At 37.4% G+C, this 23,053-nt stretch overlaps 1 protein-coding gene and 1 long non-coding RNA gene across 3 annotated transcripts in view; one reads left to right on the top strand and one right to left on the bottom strand.

The window, feature by feature from the left end:
* Positions 1-23,053, bottom strand: part of LOC116537523 — a 618,525-nt gene that overhangs the window by 355,491 nt on the left and 239,981 nt on the right. The window lies entirely within an intron of this gene.
* On the top strand, positions 1,212-20,957 carry LOC116537573. Its single transcript, XR_004263202.1, has 3 exons — positions 1,212-1,369; positions 9,248-9,250; positions 20,945-20,957. It is a non-coding gene; the product is annotated as an uncharacterized LOC116537573 (long non-coding RNA).

The raw sequence follows: 23,053 nt of genomic DNA, 5'->3' as shown, positions 1-23,053 counted from the left end.
TGGTCATTGTTTCCTGGAAATGACACAGCATGTTTGTAAAAATCTGTTATAACTATTTTTCTATTCTGTCTTACAATGTATGTAGGTAATTATAAATCCATTTTTTTTCCAGACTGTAAGCTTCTTGAATTGAGGAACAATGACCTAGATTTCTGGTAATTCTCATGGGTGCCACAGCAGCTGGTTCAGAGTAGGCACCCAGTATTTTCTGACTAATAGCTATACTTGTCCTCGGTAAGACTGGATGGCTGAGCCCAGAATTTTGCCTGCGAGTAGCAGCTGAAGGCAAACATATGTGGACTAATCATTAAAAATAAAGTGTAAGATATGTACATGCATCCATGGCCATATAGAAGATTTAGCCAAAAAACCTCAAACATATCTCAGTAAAGCTAGAAATTAATTATCTTTTCAAAAAAGAACCTTGAATATTCATCATTTCACCTGCACTAAGAAAATCTAAATACAACCCACTGGAGTATCAAATACCTTATCAATTACACAGAAATAATCAATAAATCTACTTTGGTAATATCGACAGAAAACCAAAAAAAAAAAAGTGTTAGAACTATTAATGTCGCTCAACCACCAGCATGTGAGTTTTGCTACCTATTGATAGTTACATTTTGTGATACAAATCTCTCAATAAGCCTCATATGATATAATCCACTTCCTTCAAAGTATGCAATCATTTCGTTGCTTTTTTTTTAACCTTTAAGTTCAGGAGTACATTTGCAGGATGTGAAGTTTTGTTACATACGTATACGTGTGTCATGGGGGTTTGTTGTACCGATTATTTCATCACCCAGGTATTAAGCTTAGTATTCATTAGTTACTATTCCTGATCCTCTCCCTCCTCTCACTCTCCACCCCGATAGGCTCCAGTGCTGTGTCCACATATTCTCAACATTTAGGTCCAACTTATAAGTGAGAACCTGTGGTATCTGATTTTCAGTTCCTCTGTTGGTTTGCTAAGAATAATGGCCTCCAGCTCCATTCATGTCCCTGCAAAGGACATGATCCCATTCCTTTTTAATGGGTGCATAGTATTCCATTGCATATGTACCACATTTGCTTTATCCAATCTATCACTGATGGGCATTTGGGTTAATTCTATGTCTTTTGTATTGTGAATGAGGTTGCAATGAACATAACATATGAATGTGTCTTTATAATAGAACAATTTATACTCCTTGGGTCTATATCCAGTAATGGAATTGCTGGGTCAAATGGTATTTTTGACTTTAGGTCTTTGAGGAATTGCCACATTGTCTTCCACAATGGTTTAACTAATTTACACTCTCACCAATAGTATATAAGCATTCATTTTTCACCACAACTTTGCCAGCATCTCTTAGTTTTTGACTTTGTAATGAGAGTCATTCTGACTGGCTCAGTGTGGTTTTGATTTGCATTTCTCTAATGATCAGTGATGTTGAGCTTTTCTCATATGCTTGTTGGCCATATGGAGGTTTTCTTTTGAAAAGTGTCTGCTCATGTCTTTTGCCCACTTTTTAATGGGATTTTTTTTTAATTTTAAATTTAAGTTCCTTATAGATGCTAAGTATTAGACCTTTGTCAGATGCATAGTTTATAAAATTTTCTCCCATTTTGTAGGTTGTCTGTTTACTCTATTGATAGTTTCTTTTGCTGTGCAGAAGGTCTTTAGTTTAATTAGATTCCATTTGTCAATTTTTGCTTGTGTTGTAATTGCTTTTGGTGTTTTCATCATTAAATATTTGCCCATGCCTATGTCCTGATTGGTATTGCCTAAGTTGTCTTCCAGGGTTTTCATAGTTTTGGGTTTTACATTTAAGTCTTTAACCCATTTAGGTTAAAATGACACCTAAAGAAAAAATAGAATTTGTAAAAGGAACCAAATGTAAAATTGCCATCTTTGACTTTTCTTGGACTTTCTGAGATAAAAATCTGTCCAAGATCCATCCATAGAAGTTGAAGGCTGTGGCTTGTGGTCACTGGAATCTATATCTTAGACTAGAACTAAAGTAAGGTCTTGTTTCTTTCATTTTCCTATCTGTATGTCTATTGCTCTATCATGAAATGGAAAACATTGTCTTTTACTACTAGTTGATATTCCCAGATTTACATCTTTTCTGAGCTAGATCTAGATCCAACTGCTTACTCAGGGTCTACTCTTAGATGTCTATAGGTGTCTGGAAATGACATGCCTAAGATAAAACTCTTGACCACTATCACCTTTGTTCTAATTGGAACATATTCCAGGGAAGTCTCAAGTATGTCAGCTTATCATCCAACTCCTAATCATGTCACAATACTGGGTACCATCTTTGATTCTATTTTCTTTCTTACTCTCTTAATTTGTTTCTTCTGTAAATTCTGCCATTTCTTCCTTTAAAAAGTATTTTTTCACCTTTCTACTGTTACCATACTAAACTTGGCCATCATCAAATCTCATCTGGACCCCAGCAGTAATTTCTAATTGGTTTCCTTCTACTCGTGTGTACCATCAATTTATCTGCCGTATACAGCCAATGTTATACTTCGAAATGCAAATCAAATCATTAGCCTCTTAATGAAGGCCTAAAAGGTGATACATAATTTTACCCCTCCTGCTCGCTACTTTCCATATCATTTTTCTCCTTCTATATTTTCTTTTAGCCATAGTTGATATCTTTTTAGTTCTTCCTCTATGCTAAGCCTTTTTTACTTCCTTTGGCTTTTGCATTTGTCATTGAGCCTGTTAAAAAGTTTCTTCTACTATAAAATGGCTAGTTTCCTGTTCTTCCATTCTCACCTTAAATGTCACCATCTCAGAGAAGCCTTCTCAGATTCTCTATCTTTTCCACCTGGGATATGTTTTGTTTGTTCAGTAACTTTTACAGTGCTTGGCACTTAGTTGATGTTTAATAAATGTTATTTAAGGCTGGGTGCAGTGGTTCATGCCTGTAATACCTGTACTTTGGAAGGTTGAGATGGATGGATCACAAGATCAAGAGATCGAGACCATTCTGGCCAACATGATGAAATCCCATCTCTACTAAAAATACAAAAATTAGCTGGGCGTGGTGGTGTTCACCTGTAGTCCTGGCTTCTCCAGAGGCTGAGGCAGGAGAATCCCTTGAACCCAGGAGGCAAAGGTTATAGTGAGCTGAGATCATGCCACTGCACTCCAGCCTGGTGATAGAGTAAGACTCCATCTCAAAAAAAAAAAGTTACTTAATTAACTGAATTAATGATTATGATAAATTATTTTAGTAAGAGACCCACTGTGATTGAGATTATACTTTTGTATGCTTGTTATTTGTTAAACTCAAAGTCGACTATGTTAGCAATATTTTATAGCAAAACAGGTGGAAAAGTTTACCATGAAGCAAAGAAGGAAGTTATTTTTGCTCCCCTAAGGAAGAAATAAGCAGCTAATTCTGATAGAGAAAGTGCTAGTTAGGTCATTTAACAAAGGGACAGAACGAAATCAGATAGCAGAAAAGACTGATTTATCTAACAGAGTGGAAGATGTGAACTCTTCCTTTGTCACTGCTACAGAATCTTTAGTACCTTGATTACTAATGCATTTGTGCAGGAAGATTCATTAAGAAGGTGCTACATCTACATTTCGATCGAGATTAGCATGGATTGAACCAGGTAGTGCTTGTATAACACAAGGAAATCCATAAAGTGCTCACACAAAAGAATCAAGAGGATGAGGGAGAGGGTAAAATCCTCATGACCATGTAAAATGAAATAATTTTTAGAATAAGACACAACATGCACAAAACATAAAGAAATTTTTGATGCCTTTAAATAATTAAAATTAAAATTACTTTAAAAACAACTGTGAACAAAAGAAAAGGACAAGCAAGGGACTGGAAAATATATTTGCTGTGCATGTGACTGACAGCGTTGTACTACCCAGAATGTACAAACGACTCCAATATTTTCCTTTGGAGAGCAATTTGGCAATATCTAGTTAAGTTGAAAATATTAATATCCAAAAATTTAGCAATTCCCTTCTGAGCCAATCCCCTAGACAATGCTTACACATGGAAACGTGGATAAGAATGAATTTTGCAGCTCTGTTTGTTGTGACGAAATACTGTAAATATCCCAAGAGAAAAGATAAATTATGGCAAAATTGTACAAAAGAAAACTATACAGCAGTTATAATATTTATAAACCTTTATGCCAAAACTATTGAGCACTTATGGATCTAAAAGTATGTATTGAAATATAAACACATGCGTGACAATAAAAATCATGGTTTTCATTATTAACATAAAAATTATGCCACTGGTTCTCACTAAAAAGAAAGGCAAAAAATGGAATCAGCATCTAGCAAAAATATCATGATTTTATGGGACTACAAGAGGCATCCATAAGGGCTCCTGATGTTTGCATTAAAATCACTTGTATGTATAAAGTCTCTGAAAAATTAAAAATAAAAAACATAGGAAATGAATATAAAGAGAAAAAAGTAGAATAAAAGAAGATGAAACCTGGGCTAAGGTAAACACAAAAAAACCCAGAACTGCTCTCTACCTTCTATGTGGCAAAAAAAAAAAAAAAAAGAAAAAAAGAAAAAAAAAATCTAAAACCAGAACATAAACTGTGTTCCCAATTCTAGAAGCTAAATCCTTACATGCAGATCATAGAATTGCACGGATTCACAAATTTTGAGAGTTTCAGCAATTGTTGCAACCCCTTCGTTTTAGAAGAGAAGAATCAAAATCAAAAGCCAGTTCTGCCTTCTGCCGCCTGGCTATGCGCAGTGCAGACTGCTAGCAGCAGTTGTAAGTGTTTTCCTGGTTGACATATTTCTGAGTTAGTCTGACAGAGGGGACATAAAGTCGCATCTCTAAAAGCAAATGAAATTATTTTGTCACAAATAGGTAAAAGCTCTGGCCAGGGCTCAACATGCACACTGCCCAATGAATCACCAGGCTGCTCTCTTTGCCGAAAATAATCCTGGGCCTTTTGTGTTGGAGGAAGCCATGAATCTTTCTACTCCCCAAGCAGCAAGAGCATCTCTCTGCACTGATAGCTGTGAGAAAACTTCTTAAGATAGAGGGAAGAGGAAAAAATATAGCAAGAACTTGAACTCTGAGGAGAAAAGAAATGGGTCATGTTTTTGTCTCCTCTTGTTCATCTTTGGAGAAACTAAATTCACTTCAAATCAACTAGGGATTTAACCTCCTTGTAAAGAGGCTAAGATTTTATCATAATATAAAACCTGACACAATTACAGTTGAATTTAAACCAGCATTGCTCTTGGTCTTTGTTTTTCCCAGGAGCGCTGCCAGATGCTAGTGCCCCGAAGAAATTAGCAATGTAAAAATATATACTTTCTGTATAATAAGTCAGGATGCTTTATTTCACTTCCTCATCTTTTCCCAGTTACTGTAGCCACTGCAATTGTTGGACAATGGGGTTTCATCCTCAGGGATATCCCAACCCACCAGAGAGAAGTTCAGAGTCTCCAGCACTGTCCTTGATCAATTCCCCACAGCCAAGGCGGCTGGGTTCTATATTCCCCAAGAAGTTTTATTGCTGTCCCAGCTTCCAGAGCTCAATGACAGGAAACATCTTCTCCCGCAAGTACCATGTCACCTCTGACCTCCATAGACAGTGCAAGCTGTGATATCTCCACTCAGACAAAGGCTAAATACAGGTTGTCTTGTAGGCTGTATTTTATTTTAAACTGCTTCTATCCTAGATCGCGTAATGTAAATGAGCGTGACAGATCCAGGGAGGACAGTTTCCCTAGCTGGAGATACACTACAGAGGTGGTTACCTGACATTTTTCAGAAAACCATACATAAGAGATAGCATCTACAAAGCCTCAGCTAGCATTTCACTGATCAATACCAATAGAGTTTCTCTATTCACATAATGAATATTATAAGTGGATTTCATTGGTAAAATCAGTGTTAATAAGCGTGACGTTAGATCTGGGCGTTTATTGGTGAGAATGATGGTGCTCAAGATGCAAGGATAGGCTAGAATATAACAGATACATTCCTACTTTTACATGAACAGAGAATACAAGTCTAGCATACTTTCCACCCGTAGTAATGGCTCCCTAAATCTGATTCTTAATTGCTTCTGGCATGCTGGTTCTGAACATTCTTGATCACTCGATGCTAAAAAGAAAAATGGTTAGAAAATGTATGCCAAAGACTAGTGCACATTTGCCTTATGTGAAACTTTCATACGAGGTTATTTTGGAGCAGACAAAAGGGCAGAGCCAGGACTTCATAGAGTTTATAGAGCTCTGCCCCAACTTGCTTTAGATTTCAGGTGTGGAAGGATTCTGCTTGAGATCTTCTTTCCTTATTCCAAGTAGAGATACTTGGAGGGGAACAGTAAATCTTAATATCGCTCATACTAAAAGGAAGCTGATAGTTGTACATGGTCAATTTAGTTTAAATCTAGCTTTAGCATAAGAACCAAGGCACACTCAAACAATGGCTTGGAGAGGAAGGAAAAAAAAATAGACCAGAGGCTATGGATATAATTGGGCAATAAATAGCTGATAAGAAAGCAGAAGTTAGGAACAGATAGAATTAAAGGGACAAAGAGAAGTAAAAAAGTAGATAGTAAGTGAACTGAAGGTATCAGCAAGGAATGAAAATGATAGGAAATATTAAAAATAAAAAGGTGATGTTGGCTAGGTGTGGTGGCTCAAGCCTGTAATCCCAGCACTTTGGGAGGCCAAGGTGGGAGGGTCACTTGAGCCCAGGAGTGCAAGACCAGCTAGGAGACATAGCGAGACCCCATGTCTATGAATAATAATGTCTTAAAAATTAGCCTGAGGTGGTGGTATGCACCTGTAGTCTCTGCTACTTAGGAGGCTGAGGTGGGAGGATTGCTTGAGCCCAGGTTTCAAGGCTCAGAGAGCCGTGATCACATCACTCCACTCCAGCCTGGGTGACAGAGTGCGACCCATGACAGAAAAAAAGGTAATGTTAAAATATATATTAAAAATTTGTGAATAAGATAAAATAATGACTGTATGTCTTTTCATTGCCACAAGAATATTATCTAACGGGTCTTCTCCAAGATTATTTAATTTTCTAGGAGAACGTAGCTTTGCTTGATTAACCAATTACTATTGATTAGGATTCATAATATTTGAAGTTATATGTTAATCTTACATTTTGTCTATAGAAATGCAAATTAAGTCTGAATATGGTAACCCCAAAAGTTAGTTTTATTGCCCTATAGGAAGTGGAAAAAAATATTATATCTAAATCTAGCAATTTATTCTAGCAGCCTTTCAAATTCTCTTTGAACAAGCTTTAACATCCTGCTGGTTCCCTTATTAATGAGTTAAATAAATCTTTGACATGATAGTCATGTTTAAATTTTTTTTAAATTATACTTTGGTAGAAATTTGGAAGAGTTGCCAAATCACTTGTAAGTAATTTATAGTTGCTCAAAGAGCTAAGAATCAGATTGTTGTTTTATTATTACGACTCTCCAAATGCCTACGTGGAAAGGTGTCAAATGTTTTCTTTGAGGGGAGATATTTTTATTCCCATTTAACAGAGAAGAAGCTGAGTTTGAAGAGGTTAAGTAGATTTGCCTTTTCAAAGTACCATGGAAAGTGTTCAAGAGGATGCCTGAATCTTTTCCCCAAGTGACACAACTTTTAGTTTCCACGAATAGAATTTTAAAAGAAATTAAAGGGTTATCCCATAAATATACTTCCATCTTAAGCAATCCCTGGGTGCTCACGTTCCATGTTGCTTGAGGCATCTTACTGTAGTCTGGCCAAGGAGTCCATTGCCTGAGGCTAATTATCCTTCAGCTGTAAGGTAATCATCATTCTTCTTAAGAAAGCAAGGATGTTTTATAGGTCCCTTCCTACAGCTCTTTCCTAATAGTCAGATAAAATAATCTTGGCTTTGGTTCTAACTAGAACAGTTAGGGAACAATGTGATTATTATTACAATTTTTCAATTGTCAGAGAATGAAAGAAAATAAAACTAAGAAGATAAAATTACACTAAAACCTACACTCTCCCTGGTTTTGACACCAAGCCTAAAAAGAGTGGTAATTTCCACCTCAGTTTTTTACTTATTTTTCTTCCTTTAGAGCATGAAGATTGATTTTGATATACCAAGAGTGAACTGGAAAATAAGAACTTTAACAAGGACCCCAAAGAAACGATGTTGAAACCTGAAGCCCAAAAAGACATGTTGATTCTCAAATCATCTCTTGGTATATCTTCAGGATGCCGTGAATTGTGCTAGGTATATCACTTGAGGAATTTGGAATCTACTTGAAAGAGACAAAGTGAATGTAAACAGTTCAGACAAAGTGAATGACAAACAGTTCAATAATCCAGTATTAAATGTGAGACGGACCCTACAAGTTATAGAAATTCAAAAAGACAGGAGTAGAACAGAAGCAAGCAGCTAGTCTGGAGACACAGGGAAGCTTGAATGTGGATATCAGAGTCCATGAGGGACTTGAGTAATCTGTAAAATCGCAGAGCAGTAGAGAAAGATTTTTAAAGGCCAAATGGATCTGTCTTCAGAGAGTTCACGTTGGTAAATAAGAAGCCTAATAAAGTACTCTTCAGCAAGTTTTTATTCTTTGTCAGGTATGGTATATAGCAGTTTACATAAATATCATGTATATTTAATTTTACCTAGTTATCAGTCCTGTAAGATAGATATAATGATTATACCTGCTTAACAGATGAGAAGACTGACATGTTGTCCAAGATCTTAACCATGGATGACTGAGTTCACTCGACTGTATATGAGGGGATGAGGAACACGTGTATGCCAGGGTGGAAAGTGGAAAGGTCACCTGATAAAGTTGCAAGGCATGGATAAACTTTGAACAGGAGACAAAAGGGCCTGGGCTTAAACCCAGAAGCATTAGAGAATAATTGTGGATTTTTTCTTGGGCATGTGACATAATGAAGTCGGGGTGTGGGATGGCAAAGCAAAGAAGAGAAAAAGAGCCTGGATTACATATACATGTTTCTTACCATCTCCAAAGATTTAGTTCCTTCTATTTAAAAAAGGTTTTTTGCCCTCTTGCAGTTATATACTTCTTTAATTCTGGTTTTGTTTTAATTATACAACCTACTTAAATGTATACTAATCATAAAAAACAACTTTAGAAATTGCTTTAGAATTTAAAGACATTTTTAAGTATTTTATTTGATCCTTGTGATAGTTAATTTTAGGTAACAACTTGATTGGATTTAGGTATACCCAGATAACTGTAGCTGGAAAGGATTATATCTGAGTACGTGTGTGAGTTGGTTTACAAAAGAGATTGGCATTTGAATCAGTGGACTGAATAAGGAAAATCTGCCCTTACCCAATGTAAGTAGGCACCAGCCAATCAGCTGAGGGCCCAGCTAGAACAAAAGAGCAGAGGAAACTCGAATTCCCCACCTCTCTCTTCTTCCCCTTTCCGCTTCCCACTTCCCACCTCCTGGAATAGGGACATCATTTTCTCATGCCTTTGGACATCTGAACTCTACGCTCTGTGGGCTTTGGACTTCCAGGACTTGTTCTCAGGCCTTCAGGCTTAGACTGAGCCATGTTACTGAATCCCTGGTTCTCCAGCTTGCAGATGGTATATTGTGGGACTTCTCAGCATTTATATGAGTCAATTTTTCTAATATCCCTTATCAACTATCTATCTATCTATCTATCTACCTATCCATCTACCCACCCATTCATCTATCTATCTATCCATCTACCCACCCATTCATCTATATATCTATCCATCTATCCATCCATCCATCTCCTATTGGTTCTGTTTCTCTGGAGAACCCAGACTAAGAGAGTCTTAATAATGATTCTGAGAGATAGAAAGGGCAAAGTCATTTTACAGATTAGGGAAATGAGGCTCAGAAGGTTAACATGCTGGTCCCTCTCTGTCCTTATCTGCTATGAACAATACCAATACCTATTAGAGTCAAACAAATGAGACACTTGAAAATCATCTTTGACTCCTCTCTGTTCCATATGGCCTAACTCCAATCTGCCACCATGTCCCAACAATCGTATATCAATTGAACAACTCTCAAATGTAACTTCCCTTTCCTATTCCTAGACTACCTTAATTGAGGTTCATCGCTCCAAAGTTTTTCACCTGGATTACTTCAAAAATTTAAAATATACCAACTATTTCCTGACTTATCAACACCTGATCCCCTTCTTAAACTACCGCCAGTGAGATTTTTGTAAAACTTTAATCTGGTGATATCTTAAACACCATTTCAGTGATTCTCATTAGTTTTTATAAATAAATAGAAACTTCTTCATAGATGCAACAGACTAAATGTTTGTGTTCTCCCCAATTCTATATGTTGAAATTCTAACCCCCCAAGGTAGTAATTTTAGAAGGTGGAGCCTCTAGGAGGTGAGTAGGCCAAGAACATGGATCCTTCATCAATGGGATTAGTGTCCTCATAAAAGAGTTTCCAGAGAGCTAGCCAGCCGCTTTTGCCACGTGAGGACACAGCTAGAAGGCACCATCAATGAGGAAGAGGATCTGTAATTACCAGACACCTAGTTGCCAGTGCCTTGATCTTAAAGTCCTCAGGCTCTTGAACTGTAAGAAATTTCTAGTGTTTATAAACCACCAAGTTTCTGATATTTTGTTTTAGCATCCAGAAATTAATAAGATAGCGCCTTTTTAAAAGAGACAACAGAGAGTACCTTCACCTCTTTGACCATGCCTGGACACAATGCGAAAGTGCTTTCTGAACTAGGAAATGGGTCCTTACCAGACACTGAATGTGCTGGCAACTCGACTTTGTACTTCCTAGCTTCTAGAACTGTGAGAAATAAATTTATGTTGTTTATAAGCTGCTCAGTCTATGATATTTTGTTATATTAGCCTGAACAGAGTAAAATAATAGAATATACAAGGTCCTTCATGATATGGTCCTCTGGAACGCCAGCATTACCTCTTGCAATTTACCCTGCATACAACAACTCCCAGTCATACCTCCATCCCATCCACTATATCTTCCAGCCACACCAAATACTTCCTACTGGTCCCAGGAGACTGCACACTGGAAGTCTCTGCCTGTGTTATTCTGTGCTTAGGCTGCTCTTCTTCATTGACCTCACCAAGGAACTTTCTTCTCAAACCTTCAATGTTTGTTTCCTACATCCCCCTCTGCAGAAAGCCTTTATAGAGTGAACGTTTATATGCACTTAGCCACATCATAGTACTTACCACTCTCACGCCATGCTGTGATTTTTTGTCTGTCTTATCACTAGACTCAAACCATGTTATTACATGTAATGAACTCATTTCAATACTCTGTATTTTCATTTTTGCCATCCATTTATTTAATGCATCATTATTAAAATGGCATTACTGGATAGAGCACTCAACTAGGCTTTTGGAAGAACAAGAGATATAAGGGGGAAATTCTGTGAATCTGAAAAAGGATAATATTCAAGGAAAAATAACAAAGTAGGCATCAGATGTGGTGGGTTGAATAGTGGTCACCCCAGAAACCTATGTCCTGCTGAAATCTGTGAATATGAGCTTATTTGGCAGAAGGGTCTTTGCAGATGTGATTAAGGATCTTGAGATGAGTTCATCCTGGCTTACCTGAGTGAACTCTACATTCAATGACAGATGTCCTCATAAAAGAGGATACAAATAGTAAAGGAGAAACACAGGAGAAGGTGATGTGAATTCGGAGGCAGAGACTAGGGTGATACATCCATGAGCCAAGCCACAACAATGGTTGTTGGCAGCCCCCAGGAGCTAGGAGAGAGGCATGGAATGGATTCTCCCTTAGAACCTCCAAAAGGAACCAACCTCACTGACACCTTGGTTTTGGACTTCTGGCCTCCAAAACTGAGAGAGAATAAATTTCTGTTATTTGAAACCACCCTATTTGTGGGAACTTGTTATAGCAGTCCTAGGAAATTAATACCACAGATAAGAACAAGAAAATAATACCTCAATTATTTTCAAAGTGCTTTTGAATATGTCACATTCTAACAATTTAAGATTTTCTTTTTCCTTACACAGCCTTTCTCCAATTGTTAGAAAGCTCTTAATGTAAGAAAGTGCATATAGAGATGCAATAAATGCTTAGTAAACATTGATTGACAGATAACTGTTTTTTTTTTTTTTTTGGAATAAAAAGTAAGATACTACCACAAGAAAAACAAAATGAATACAAGTCCAGAAATGTATCCCTTTCTTCCCTCCTAAAAGAGTAGAAAATCTGTCAGAAACAGGAAAGGATCATCAAAGGTACCTGATATCAAGTACATAAATTGTGAAACACAAGGCATAGCACAAGTTGTTTGTGACAGTAAATGCATAATTTTTTTATCAAGTCAGAAAAAAATATTGACTACTTATTCATCCAAGTTATATATAGTCCTCCCAACATTTTAAACATATTCTACAGTGATCTCAATTTCAAGAAAGATAAGATGGTAACTCATATATTCAGAAAAATTCAGAACTTTTATCTTGAGAAAAGACTTTCTTTGCAAAAAAAGTGTGGGCAAACAAAAGAGGGGAAAACATATGACAGACTTTATTAGACATAACTGACAAAGATAGGTGAGAAGGGGGAAAAATGTCTTTTTCTTTCATAATTTAAAATTTAATATCTTATACTTTTAATTGGTACCAAGTATCATGCTTTGTACTGAGGGATTAACTCCCCATACTCATGGAACTTACATTCTAGTGCAGCTGTTATAAAACTATAAAACGTTATGTAAATCCGCTACAGAATATCTCTGGACTTTCTTCTTCCACATAATGTTAATAGTTAATAATTATTGATTATTATGTACTAGACACTTTTCTAGGTTCTCTTCAAAGATTAATGCATTTGGTACAACAATATATTATTATATCTATTTTACAGAAGAGGAAACTGAGGTGCAGAGAAAGGAAGTAAATTGCTGTGGGCTGAACAGTCAGGAAGTGGTGAAGATCGAATTAAAACCGAGCAGCCTAGTTCTTGCTTTCAATTACTATATCCTCTTGCATCTATATGTTATGACAACATATAATAATTAAAAAGTTACAGAATAAATTAATCAGCTTTTAGTTTGCATCCAAAAGCTAAAATTAAACAACAGCTTCAGTCTCAGAGGTTGTAGGATTTACATGAGGATTAAGAATACAACAGGTGTAAATGTGCCTAGCATAGTACCCAGAACAAACAAAAATAATAAATATTAAGATTTTAAATACATATACAAAGTTTGTTTTATAAGCCTTTTAATATTTTGTGTTAGCTTAAAATTTGTCTAAATATGCAAAAATACATAAAGAGTCAATTGAAACCTACAAAGTATATAGTAAACCCACAATTGATTGCCTGTAACAGGAAAATAAAATGCTGTATTTTCATGAAAATGTTTTATTTTCCTCTGGACACATAAGGTGACTGTATTTTATGTCTTGGAAGAATGTGATACACAGTATTTTTAGATCTGGCCTCCTAAATCCTCCAGTTCTGGCTGTAATGCACCAACTTTTGTCAGACTAATGCTGCTATAAGAACAACTAGAAAAATTAGATAAAATGCCAAAATAAAACACAAAATAGAAATTTCTGTTTTAAAGCATCAGAGATATTTGAAGGCACTGAGGAGTTAGCAAGGCAGATAGAACTTGAAGGGCCATGATGCTTCTGATATGAAAAAATCACTGAGATAATTTTGGCTTCTATACCCCTTCCATCCATCTATTACTGTGTATGAAAAATAGACCAGGTATGGAGAAACAGAGAAGAAATTGGCTTCTAAAAAACTAAGAAGTTCAGCAGACCTATTGACTTTACATCACACTGGGGGCATATAATCAGGAGTTCAGGGCCCACATAGGTGCATAATCTCTACAGGATTATACATGATAGTTAGAATAAAGCAGAAAAGGACTAGATCTTACAAGCACTAAAACATAACTTCAAATCAACTCTAATTTTTTATCCAGATGCTAAACAAAACCCTCTCTGAAGAGACATGACTTGATTCATGGTCTCTAACACTTATTAACATAATATCTGGCATTCAGTTTAGAATTACCAGGCATATCAAGAGCCAGAAGAGAAAAACCAGTGAACAGAAACAGACCTAAATGTGATCCAGAGCTATCAGGCACAGACTAAAATAACTGATTACTATGTTCAAGAAAATAAAGACAAATGAATTTCACCAGAGAATTTGATTCTATGAAAAATTAAGGAAATTTTAGAATTAAAAAAAATTTAATTACTGAAATTTAAAATATGGTAATTTTACAACAGAATTAGGCACAGTTGAAGAAAGGATTAGTAATCTTAAAGTTAGGTCAGTAAATAATATCCAGACTAAGAGAGAGGATTAAAAATGAGATACAGAAAAAGCCTGTAAAAGACATGTGGAACAGAGTGGAAATATAGTACACATGTAACTGGACTCCCAGTAGTGGAGGGAATAAGACTGAGGCAAAAGCAATATTTGAAAACATAATGGCCTAAAACTTTCCAAGACAAATGAAAGATGTCAACCACAGGTAAAAGAAGCCCAGTTAGCTCAAGGTAGATTAATACAATGAAAACCACATGAAGGCACATCATGGTGAAACTGAACTAAAACAAAACAAAACCTTCAAAGTAACCAGAGAATAAAAGATACATTACTGTCAAATGAGTAGCAGTAAGACTGGCAGCTGACTTCTCAACCAAAATGATGAGAGCAAGAAAACAATGAAGTGACATCTTTAACATGCTGAAAAAATGTCAACTTAGAATTCTATAGCAGTGAAAATACACCTCAAAAATGAAAGTGAAGTAATATGTATCACAGTAGACAAAAACTGAGGGTTTGTCAGCAAGAATTTCACCAAAATAAAATTAAAAGGCAGATGAACCCAGAAAAATCAAAAAAGCTTCAGCCTCTCACTTGCCCCCTCCTAGAAATCCTTGCCCCGGTCTTACACTTGCCCCTCCAACAGATACCTCATGAATTTGGCCCCAGTAAGGTCCAGGTGCCCTTCTCTCTATAGAACTTAAAGCAAATTAAGGGGCTTCTTGGCACATTTTCAGATGACCCTGACAGAGATATAGAGGCTTTCCAGATTTTCACCCAAATATCTGAACCCTCCTGGAGAGATGGTATGTTACTTTTGAATCAGACCCTCATGGGACACTGAGACACAGCCACTCTGCAACCAGCAGAGAGATTTGGGGATGAGCTTAATATCACATATAAGATCAGGGAAGAAGAGGGTGAAAATTACACACCTGGAAGAGACATGGTACTCATGCATGACCCTAAATGGGATCCCAATGATGAAATGAGAGACTTGAAGAGGAGACACCTTTAGGTGTGCATAACAGAAGCCTTCTTTAGAACTAGAACCAAGCCCCTCAATTATACTAAGTTGGCCATGATCGACCAGGGATTCTATGAAAGCCCGACTGCCTTCCTGGAAAGGCTAAAAGATGCCTTGATAAAGCATACCTTGTTATTCCCTTATTCAGTCGAGGGACAATTAATTCTAAAGGATAAATTAATTACTCAGGCAGCCCCTGATATCAGAAGGCAGTTGCAGAAATGGCTCCTGGAACCAGAGAGTACACTAGAAGACCTCCTGAAAGTAGCCTCCATGGTCTTTTATAATAGAGAGAGAGGAAATACAGGAAAGAGACAGAGGCTTTAATGGCTGCTGGGAAAGCCCACAAACCCCAGAATTCCCAGGGTGCACCTGTTAACTGCTAAAGATATGGCAAGAATAGTTATCTCTCTTCTAAAGTTTAACCGTTCCCATAAAAGGTTTAATTTCTTTCACTGGGTGAAACAGCTCTGGGTACAAAGTTGTTGTTAGTATATTTCACTTCTTATCTCTGTAGTCTTTGGCACTGAATTCTCTCCTTAAATAATATACATGCTTCACCCATGTATACTTAACTTTATAAATATGTTTTTTTCTCTCACACTTAGAGGTCATCAAACTCCAAATTGCCAGGCAACCCAGGCCTCAGACGATGGCTTCCCTTTGCCAGGAACCCTCTCTGGGAGGAATTTGACTTCTAATTCCCCCCCCACAAAAAAATGCTCCCTGTGAGCAGGAAGTAGCTAAGACTGGTCATCATCCATATTCTAACGGCACTTAGATGCACCTCTTCAGAGGTGGGAAATGATATGGAAGAGGGGAAGGGAAGTGCTGGGTAGAGAAGGGTTAGGTCCCTCGCGAGGGTTCCACCCTTGGACCTGTGTCCACAGATGTAAGTGAGAACAGGAACTTCTGTTTTCACACCCAAATGTTGCATTTTCCAAGACCACTCTAGCCCACCATCTCTCATCCTGTGCCCATAAAAACCCGAGACCATAGGGGGCATGGACGCAAACAGCTGCACCTCAAGAGGGGCAGAAGAGCACAGCAACAGACACCAGCAAGCCATTGAGGTGGGACAATGTGGAATTTGGTCAGGGATGGCTGGAGAAGAGTCCAGTCGCTGGGTGGCCTGACTCCAGGGGAAGACCACCTTCCCACTCCATCCCCCTTCTGGCTCCCTATCCACCTTGCTGAGAGCTACTGCCACCATTCAATAAAACCTTGCACCCATCCTCTAAGCTCACATATGATCCAATTTTTCTGGTACACTAGGACAAGAACTTGGGATACAGAAAGCTCTCTGCCCTTGCAATAAGGCAGAGGGTCTAACTGAGCTGATTAAAACAAGTCACCTGTGGATGACTAAGCTGAAAGAGCACACTGTAACATGTGCCCACCGGGGCTTCGGGAGCTGCAAACACTCAACCCTAGATGCTGCTCTGGGGTTGGAACCCCAAAACATTCCCCACGACCTACCCATCTGCATGGTTCCGCTAGAGGTGTGAGCAGCAGGGAACCAAAGAAGCGGGTCACACTTCTGTCACATACCCTGCGAGGGGTATAAGGAACTCCTCGTGTTTCACTTCTAGGTGATAACACAGGATAATATTTTCATGGCATTGGCATAGACAAATATTTATTTAAAAGGATACAAAAGCACTAATCATAAAGAAAGAGTTTTACAGGTTAAACTACATGAAAACTGAGAACTTACCTTCCTCAAAGACAACTTTAAAATAGCAAAAGGCAAGCCATGGATTTTCAGAAGATATTTGTATTACATACAGTTGACAAAGGCCCAAATAACCAGAAGATTCCCACAAGTCAATAAAACGACAGTCAATCTAATAGAAGAATGGGCAAAAAAAAACTCACTTAAACATACCTTTTGAGAAATATGATGTCCACATCACCAATAAATAGAAAATAGTGCTGAATTCCATTAGTTATCAGGAAAACATGAATTAAACTACAATATGTTACCACAACACAGCTAACCAGAATAGTTAAATTTTTTCAAATGGCAATGCCAAGTATTGGTAAAGATGTAGAGCAAATGAAATTTTTATAGACATAAACTTGTACAACAACTTTAGAAAACCTTTTCCCAGTATCTACTAAAGCTGAGCATATACATATGCCATTACCTAGCCATTCCATTTCTAGGTAAATACATATAAAATGTGTACAGATGTGCACCAAAGAAAAGAGCAAAAACATGTATAGCAACTCTTCAGAGTGACCCAAAACTAGAAAACTGGAAACACCTCAAATTTATTTCAAGACTAAAATGAATTGGTGGTGTAATACTATATAGCAATGGAAGTGAGCAAATTATTGCTACCCGCAAAAATGTGGATGAATTTTACAGATACGTAGAGTGAAAAGAAGGTAGGCACAAAAGAATACAGATTGTATGATTTTACTGACATAAATATGAAAACGTTTCAGGTTAAATTTTGATGATATTGGTCAAGTAGGCATTACTGTGGGGAGTGGAATGCTGATTGGAAGGAGATTTGAAGGATTTCTCAGGCTTGCTGGTAAAGTTCAATTTCTCAGTTGCAATAGTGGTTTACAAGTGTTTTTGAGAAAATTTATCAAGTTACATACTTAACATAAGAAAACTATTATATTTTGTGTTTAAAAATTACAGAATGGTAAAAAGGGATGTAGGTGATGAAGAAGGCTTAAGGGCTGTATCCACCCTCTCCCACCACAAACTGACCACCTCTCAGAAGCTCCAGGTATAACAGAAACACTAATTACTTTCAAATCATGCTCACAATTTTGATAATTACAGGACACTGGACATTTTACTCCTGGATGTTCAATGACCTAAATATAACTAGAAAGTACAGGGAGTTCCTGAGTAGTCATCCATGGTCAATGTTTTCACAACTGGGTAATAAATAAATGAATATTCATAATTTTTTTATTTTTTTGAGACAGAGTTTCATTCGCTCTTGTTGCCCAGGCTGGAGTGCAATGGTGTGATCTCGGCTCATTGCAACCTCTGCCTCCTGAGTTCAAGCGATTATCCTGCCTCAGCCCCTCAAGTAGCTGGGATTACAGGCATCCACCACCACACCCAGCTCATTTTTGTATTTTTAGTAGAAACAGGGTTTCACTGTGTTGGCCAGGCTGGTCTCAAACTCCTGACCTCAGGTGATCCTCCCACCTCAGCCTCCCAAAGTGCTGAGATTATAGGCATGAGCCACCGTGCCTGGTCAATATTCATAATTTTTTAAAACCCTCTCTTTTCCTCCATACTACAGGAAGAGGACACAGCGGAGGATTTCAGTTTGGGTCACACCTTAAAGAGAACTGCCCAATCAAGAAAATCCACTTTGACTTCTCTGAGAAGTCCAACTTTGACTAAGTAGAGTTATATTTTAAAAGTGTTTGTTATAGATTTTAGCCTAACCTAACTAATACACTACTCTTGGAAATTTCTGGGTAAACCAAATCATGAAAGTCTCCAAGATGAGAAACCAAAGTGTCAGAAAATGTAAATAACGCTCATCAGGTACTATTTAGTGTCAGCCTCTCTGCTGATAGTAACTAGAATTTCCCAAGCATTTTTTATGTACAATGGTAACTTCCTTACATACATTATTTCATCTAGTCTCTAAACCACTCTTTGCAATTAATATAATCATCATTGTGGCATAAATAGATGTTCTCAGCAAAATAAAAAAGGTGGCAGGGAGATCCATGATCAAATAAGTTTGGGTAATCCTAGAGTGATAAAAGCCAAGAGGTTTCCTGCATGCAGGACTGTGACATTCCAAGAAGGAGAAGTAGAATATGCAGTGGTTCTAGCACTTATTTGTTGATAAAATACTTTTTTTCAGATCCTGTCTTCATTTCACAGATATTACAGATCAGGCTCCAATGTAATGATGAAGATGATCTATATGGTTCCTCTCTCATGGACCTACTAGATAGCAGGGGAAACACAAAAACAACGAGAAAGCAAACAAATAAAGATACAAACCACAAAAGGCTGTATGAAGTGGAACTTCAATGTACCTGCTGAGAAAGTATAGAGGGAAAGAAGGTATTTCCAGTGAACGACAGAGTACAGGCGCAAGGAGAACCCAGTGTAAACAAAAACTGGAACTGATCTCAGATTAACAGCTTTATTTCTGTTTGTTTGTTGTTATCAAAGATTGATGTTTAATCCTAACAGCAGCTATGTCTATTAAAGCCAATTATGTCATTTGTTGAATTACCCTATTGTTGCTATGGATAATCAAAACACAGAATGGTACAAATGGAGAAGAAATTAGAGACTTCAGTACAAATAATTATGCAAATGAGGAAACTGAGGCCTAGAGAGGCTAAATGACTAGTGTTACAATTTCTGGCTGCCTGGACCCATACAATTTTCTTTACATGATTCTCATTCTCCATAGTTCATCATTTCCTGAACTAGAAAAATAACAAATAAACAAATATTTATCAAGCTTGAGACAATGCTAAGTGCTAGGAGAGAATCAAGACTGAATAATATGAGTAAGGATGTAATCCCTCCCTTTAGAGTACTTAGATTCTTGTTGGGGCACCAGGGAGAAACACATGAAAATAACACAATCATGTTCAAAAAGCAGTTCACAAGGGCAAACATCTAGGAAAAACAGGTAGCATGTCACAATATCCAATGAATCTAAAAGCAACAATTATTTTAAGAGTTCAGAGAAGAGTCTGAAATGATGTGGTAGGTCTTTTGCAAGTGATCAAAGTTGAATCAATTATAGAAATTCTGGAAAGATTTTAAAAGCAGAGTGAAGGAGAAGGTGTCCAAATGAGGGTAATAAAGGTCACGCTTTACACTCCAACATACATTGAACTTCCCCAGGTGAGGGAAGCTCAATGTATGCTGGAATGTGAAGAGTGACCACGCATGGGTGCCGCAAATAGGAAGTGGCAAACTGCAGTCAAGAATGATCAATGTAATGTATTGTTTGGTCTGAAACCAATTTCAGAGCTTATTGAGAGGATTAATCAAATGTGAGGAATGTTCAGGTTTCTGTAAACCTGGTTTGACCTTACCATTCATTCATTCACTCATTTGAGATTTATTGTGAGCCTATAATATGCCAGGCTGTGTTCCAGGTTTTGAGGGTACACAAATGAACAAAACATATTCCAAGAAAAGAAAGATCCTTTGGGAGCTTGTATTCTAACTTGGGACTTCTCAAACGTAGCCGCATGTTACAATTTCCTGAGAAACTTTTAGAAAAGACTTGAGGAAACTTCAATGCCTATTGCTAGATGAAAAGAGGGAGTCTAAAAAGACCACATACTATAATTTCAACAGTACAACATCCTGTAAAAGCAAAACTATACAGAACAAAAAAGATTAGTTGTTTCCAGGATTTCAGGGTTAGTAGGGAGAAGGATGAATAGGGGAAGCATAGGATTTTTACAGTGGTGAAATTATACTGTATGATATTGTAGTGGCAGGTACCCAAGGCATTATGCATTAAACCCATAGAACTATACAACACAAAGAGTGAACCCTAATATAAACTATGAACCTTAGTTAATAATAATACATCAATATTCTTTCATCAACTGTAACTAATATATCACACTAATCTAAGATGTTAATAATAGACAAAACCACACAGAGGACAGAAAGGAAAATGAAGGCCCTGTACTTTCTGCACAATGTCTTTTTTAACCTAAAATTTTTATAAGAGTAAATTAAATAATAAATTTTAAAATATACAGCTCTATGATGAAAGAAAGAAAGAGAGAGGGAGAGAAAGAGAGATAGAGAAACAAGGAAAGAAAGAAGGAAGGAAGGAAGGAAATAGAGAGAAAGAAAGAAAGAGAGAGAGACGAAGGAAGGAAAGAAAGAAGGAAGGAAGGAAGGAAATAGAGAGAAAGAAAGAGAGAGAGACAAAGGAAGGAAGGAAGGAAGGAAGGAAGACATGCACTTGGGCCTCACCTGGAAATTCTGATTAAATATAATAATGAGTCTCAAGGACTCTTTCGAAGTTCACCCCCAACCCCTCATGCTCATAAACCTACAGATTTGGGACTAAAACTATTCTCATGCATTGTTGGTGAAAGTGCAAAATGGTACAACCACTTAAACATATACTTATCCTAGGACTTAGTTATCTCACTCCAAGGTATTTACCCAAGAGAAATAAAAATATATTCACACAAAAACCTGTACACAAATATTTATGGCAAACTTATTTATAAGCCCCATAAACTAGAAACAACCCAGAAGTCTTTCAGCAGGAAAATGGATACACTTAGGTATGTCAACAAAATGAAAAACTACCCACCAATGCAAAGGAATGAATTACAGAGACATACAACATGAATGAATCCCAAATATGCTTTGCTACATGAAGGAAACACTGTAATAGTGGTATCATCAACAAAGAAGCAAAACATGCAGTTAATAACACAGTGATGAGTGCTATAAAAAAATAACAAAGCAGAGAAGAGTGACAGGGAATGCTACGGATGAACTCACAACTTCAAATAGCAAGGCCCAGAGAGTCCTTTCTGAGAAGTTGACATTTGAGCAAATGTAGGAAGGTCCTTTTCAAGTTTTCTTTCTTCTTACAGAATGAGTGTGCTAATAACTTTGTTAAGCCTTATCCTATGTAGCTGTTAGACATGCTGTGCTTACAAGCACATAGTAAATTCTATGTCCTTGTACTTTAACCAAAATATCTGTGCTGCACCTCACCGGCATGTCCCAGCTCTCCATTGCTTTTACCTGTTTAGAAAAGTTTTAAGTTGTTAGCCAATCAGGTTTTAGTTTAGATTTTGAGGTCTGGCTCCAGCCAATGGAAATCAGACACAGCAGTGAGGACAACCCCAAATGCATAAGGAATAAATTTGTGTGTATTCCCTTTGTTCTTTGTACTCTGGTGGCACAATGGCTACCGGGAGTACCCCTCCTGCAGCCCAGGAAGTAAAAATTGCATTGCTAAAAAATCCTTTGTCTCAGTGCTGATTTTTCTTTCCAGTACCAAACACCTATTTCCAACAGCAAAGATCTGAAGAAGATGAGAGAGTGGGACCTTGTAAAATGAGGACAGAGTTTGGATTTTATAGGAATGGCGAAAGAATGCCACTGGAGGGTTTTATAGAAAAAGGTCAAGAACAGATGTATATTTTAACTGCCCTTTCTGACTGCTAGTTTCAGAATAGACCCTTGTGGTTTAAGAGAGGAAGCAGGAGATGAGTAAGACTATGTATAGTAGTTACGGTGGGAGATGCTGGCTAAGGGACATATTCATATTAGACAAACTCCCTCCACACAGAAACATACAGTTTTCAAAAAGAACAATCCCTCTCAAAGTGGAACAGAGATAGAGTATAGCCAAAAGGCATCATAAAGTCTGTGCAAAGTGCTAATTAAGCCTGGCAATGCAGGAGTAAAAGGAGAAAAATGCTCTCTTTTAGTGTTACCAAGACAAATGTTTACTCTCTCAAATGTAGGCTGGCGGTAGGAAATGAACAAAGCTCAGTCTAAGTGGTGCTAATCTGTCTTCCACACGTGTATGTTGACAAGCAGGCTGCATGGCACACGTGATGGGGAGAGAGAACAGCAATGAAGAGTTCAGCTACCTGTCTTAGAACACCTTCCTCTGTCCAAATCCTCCCCTGTAAGCAGATTCTTACCAACACCAGCTCCTCCAAACCCTGAAGCCTTCAGTGTCAGCTGATGGAATTCTGCA

Source organism: Sapajus apella, unplaced genomic scaffold (genome assembly GCF_009761245.1).
Source record: "Sapajus apella isolate SASKATOON/1434 unplaced genomic scaffold, GSC_monkey_1.0 scaffold4, whole genome shotgun sequence".
Lineage (NCBI taxonomy): Eukaryota > Metazoa > Chordata > Mammalia > Primates > Cebidae > Sapajus > Sapajus apella.
Note: the sequence above shows the minus strand (reverse complement) of the source record. Positions and strands in the feature narration are given on the sequence as shown.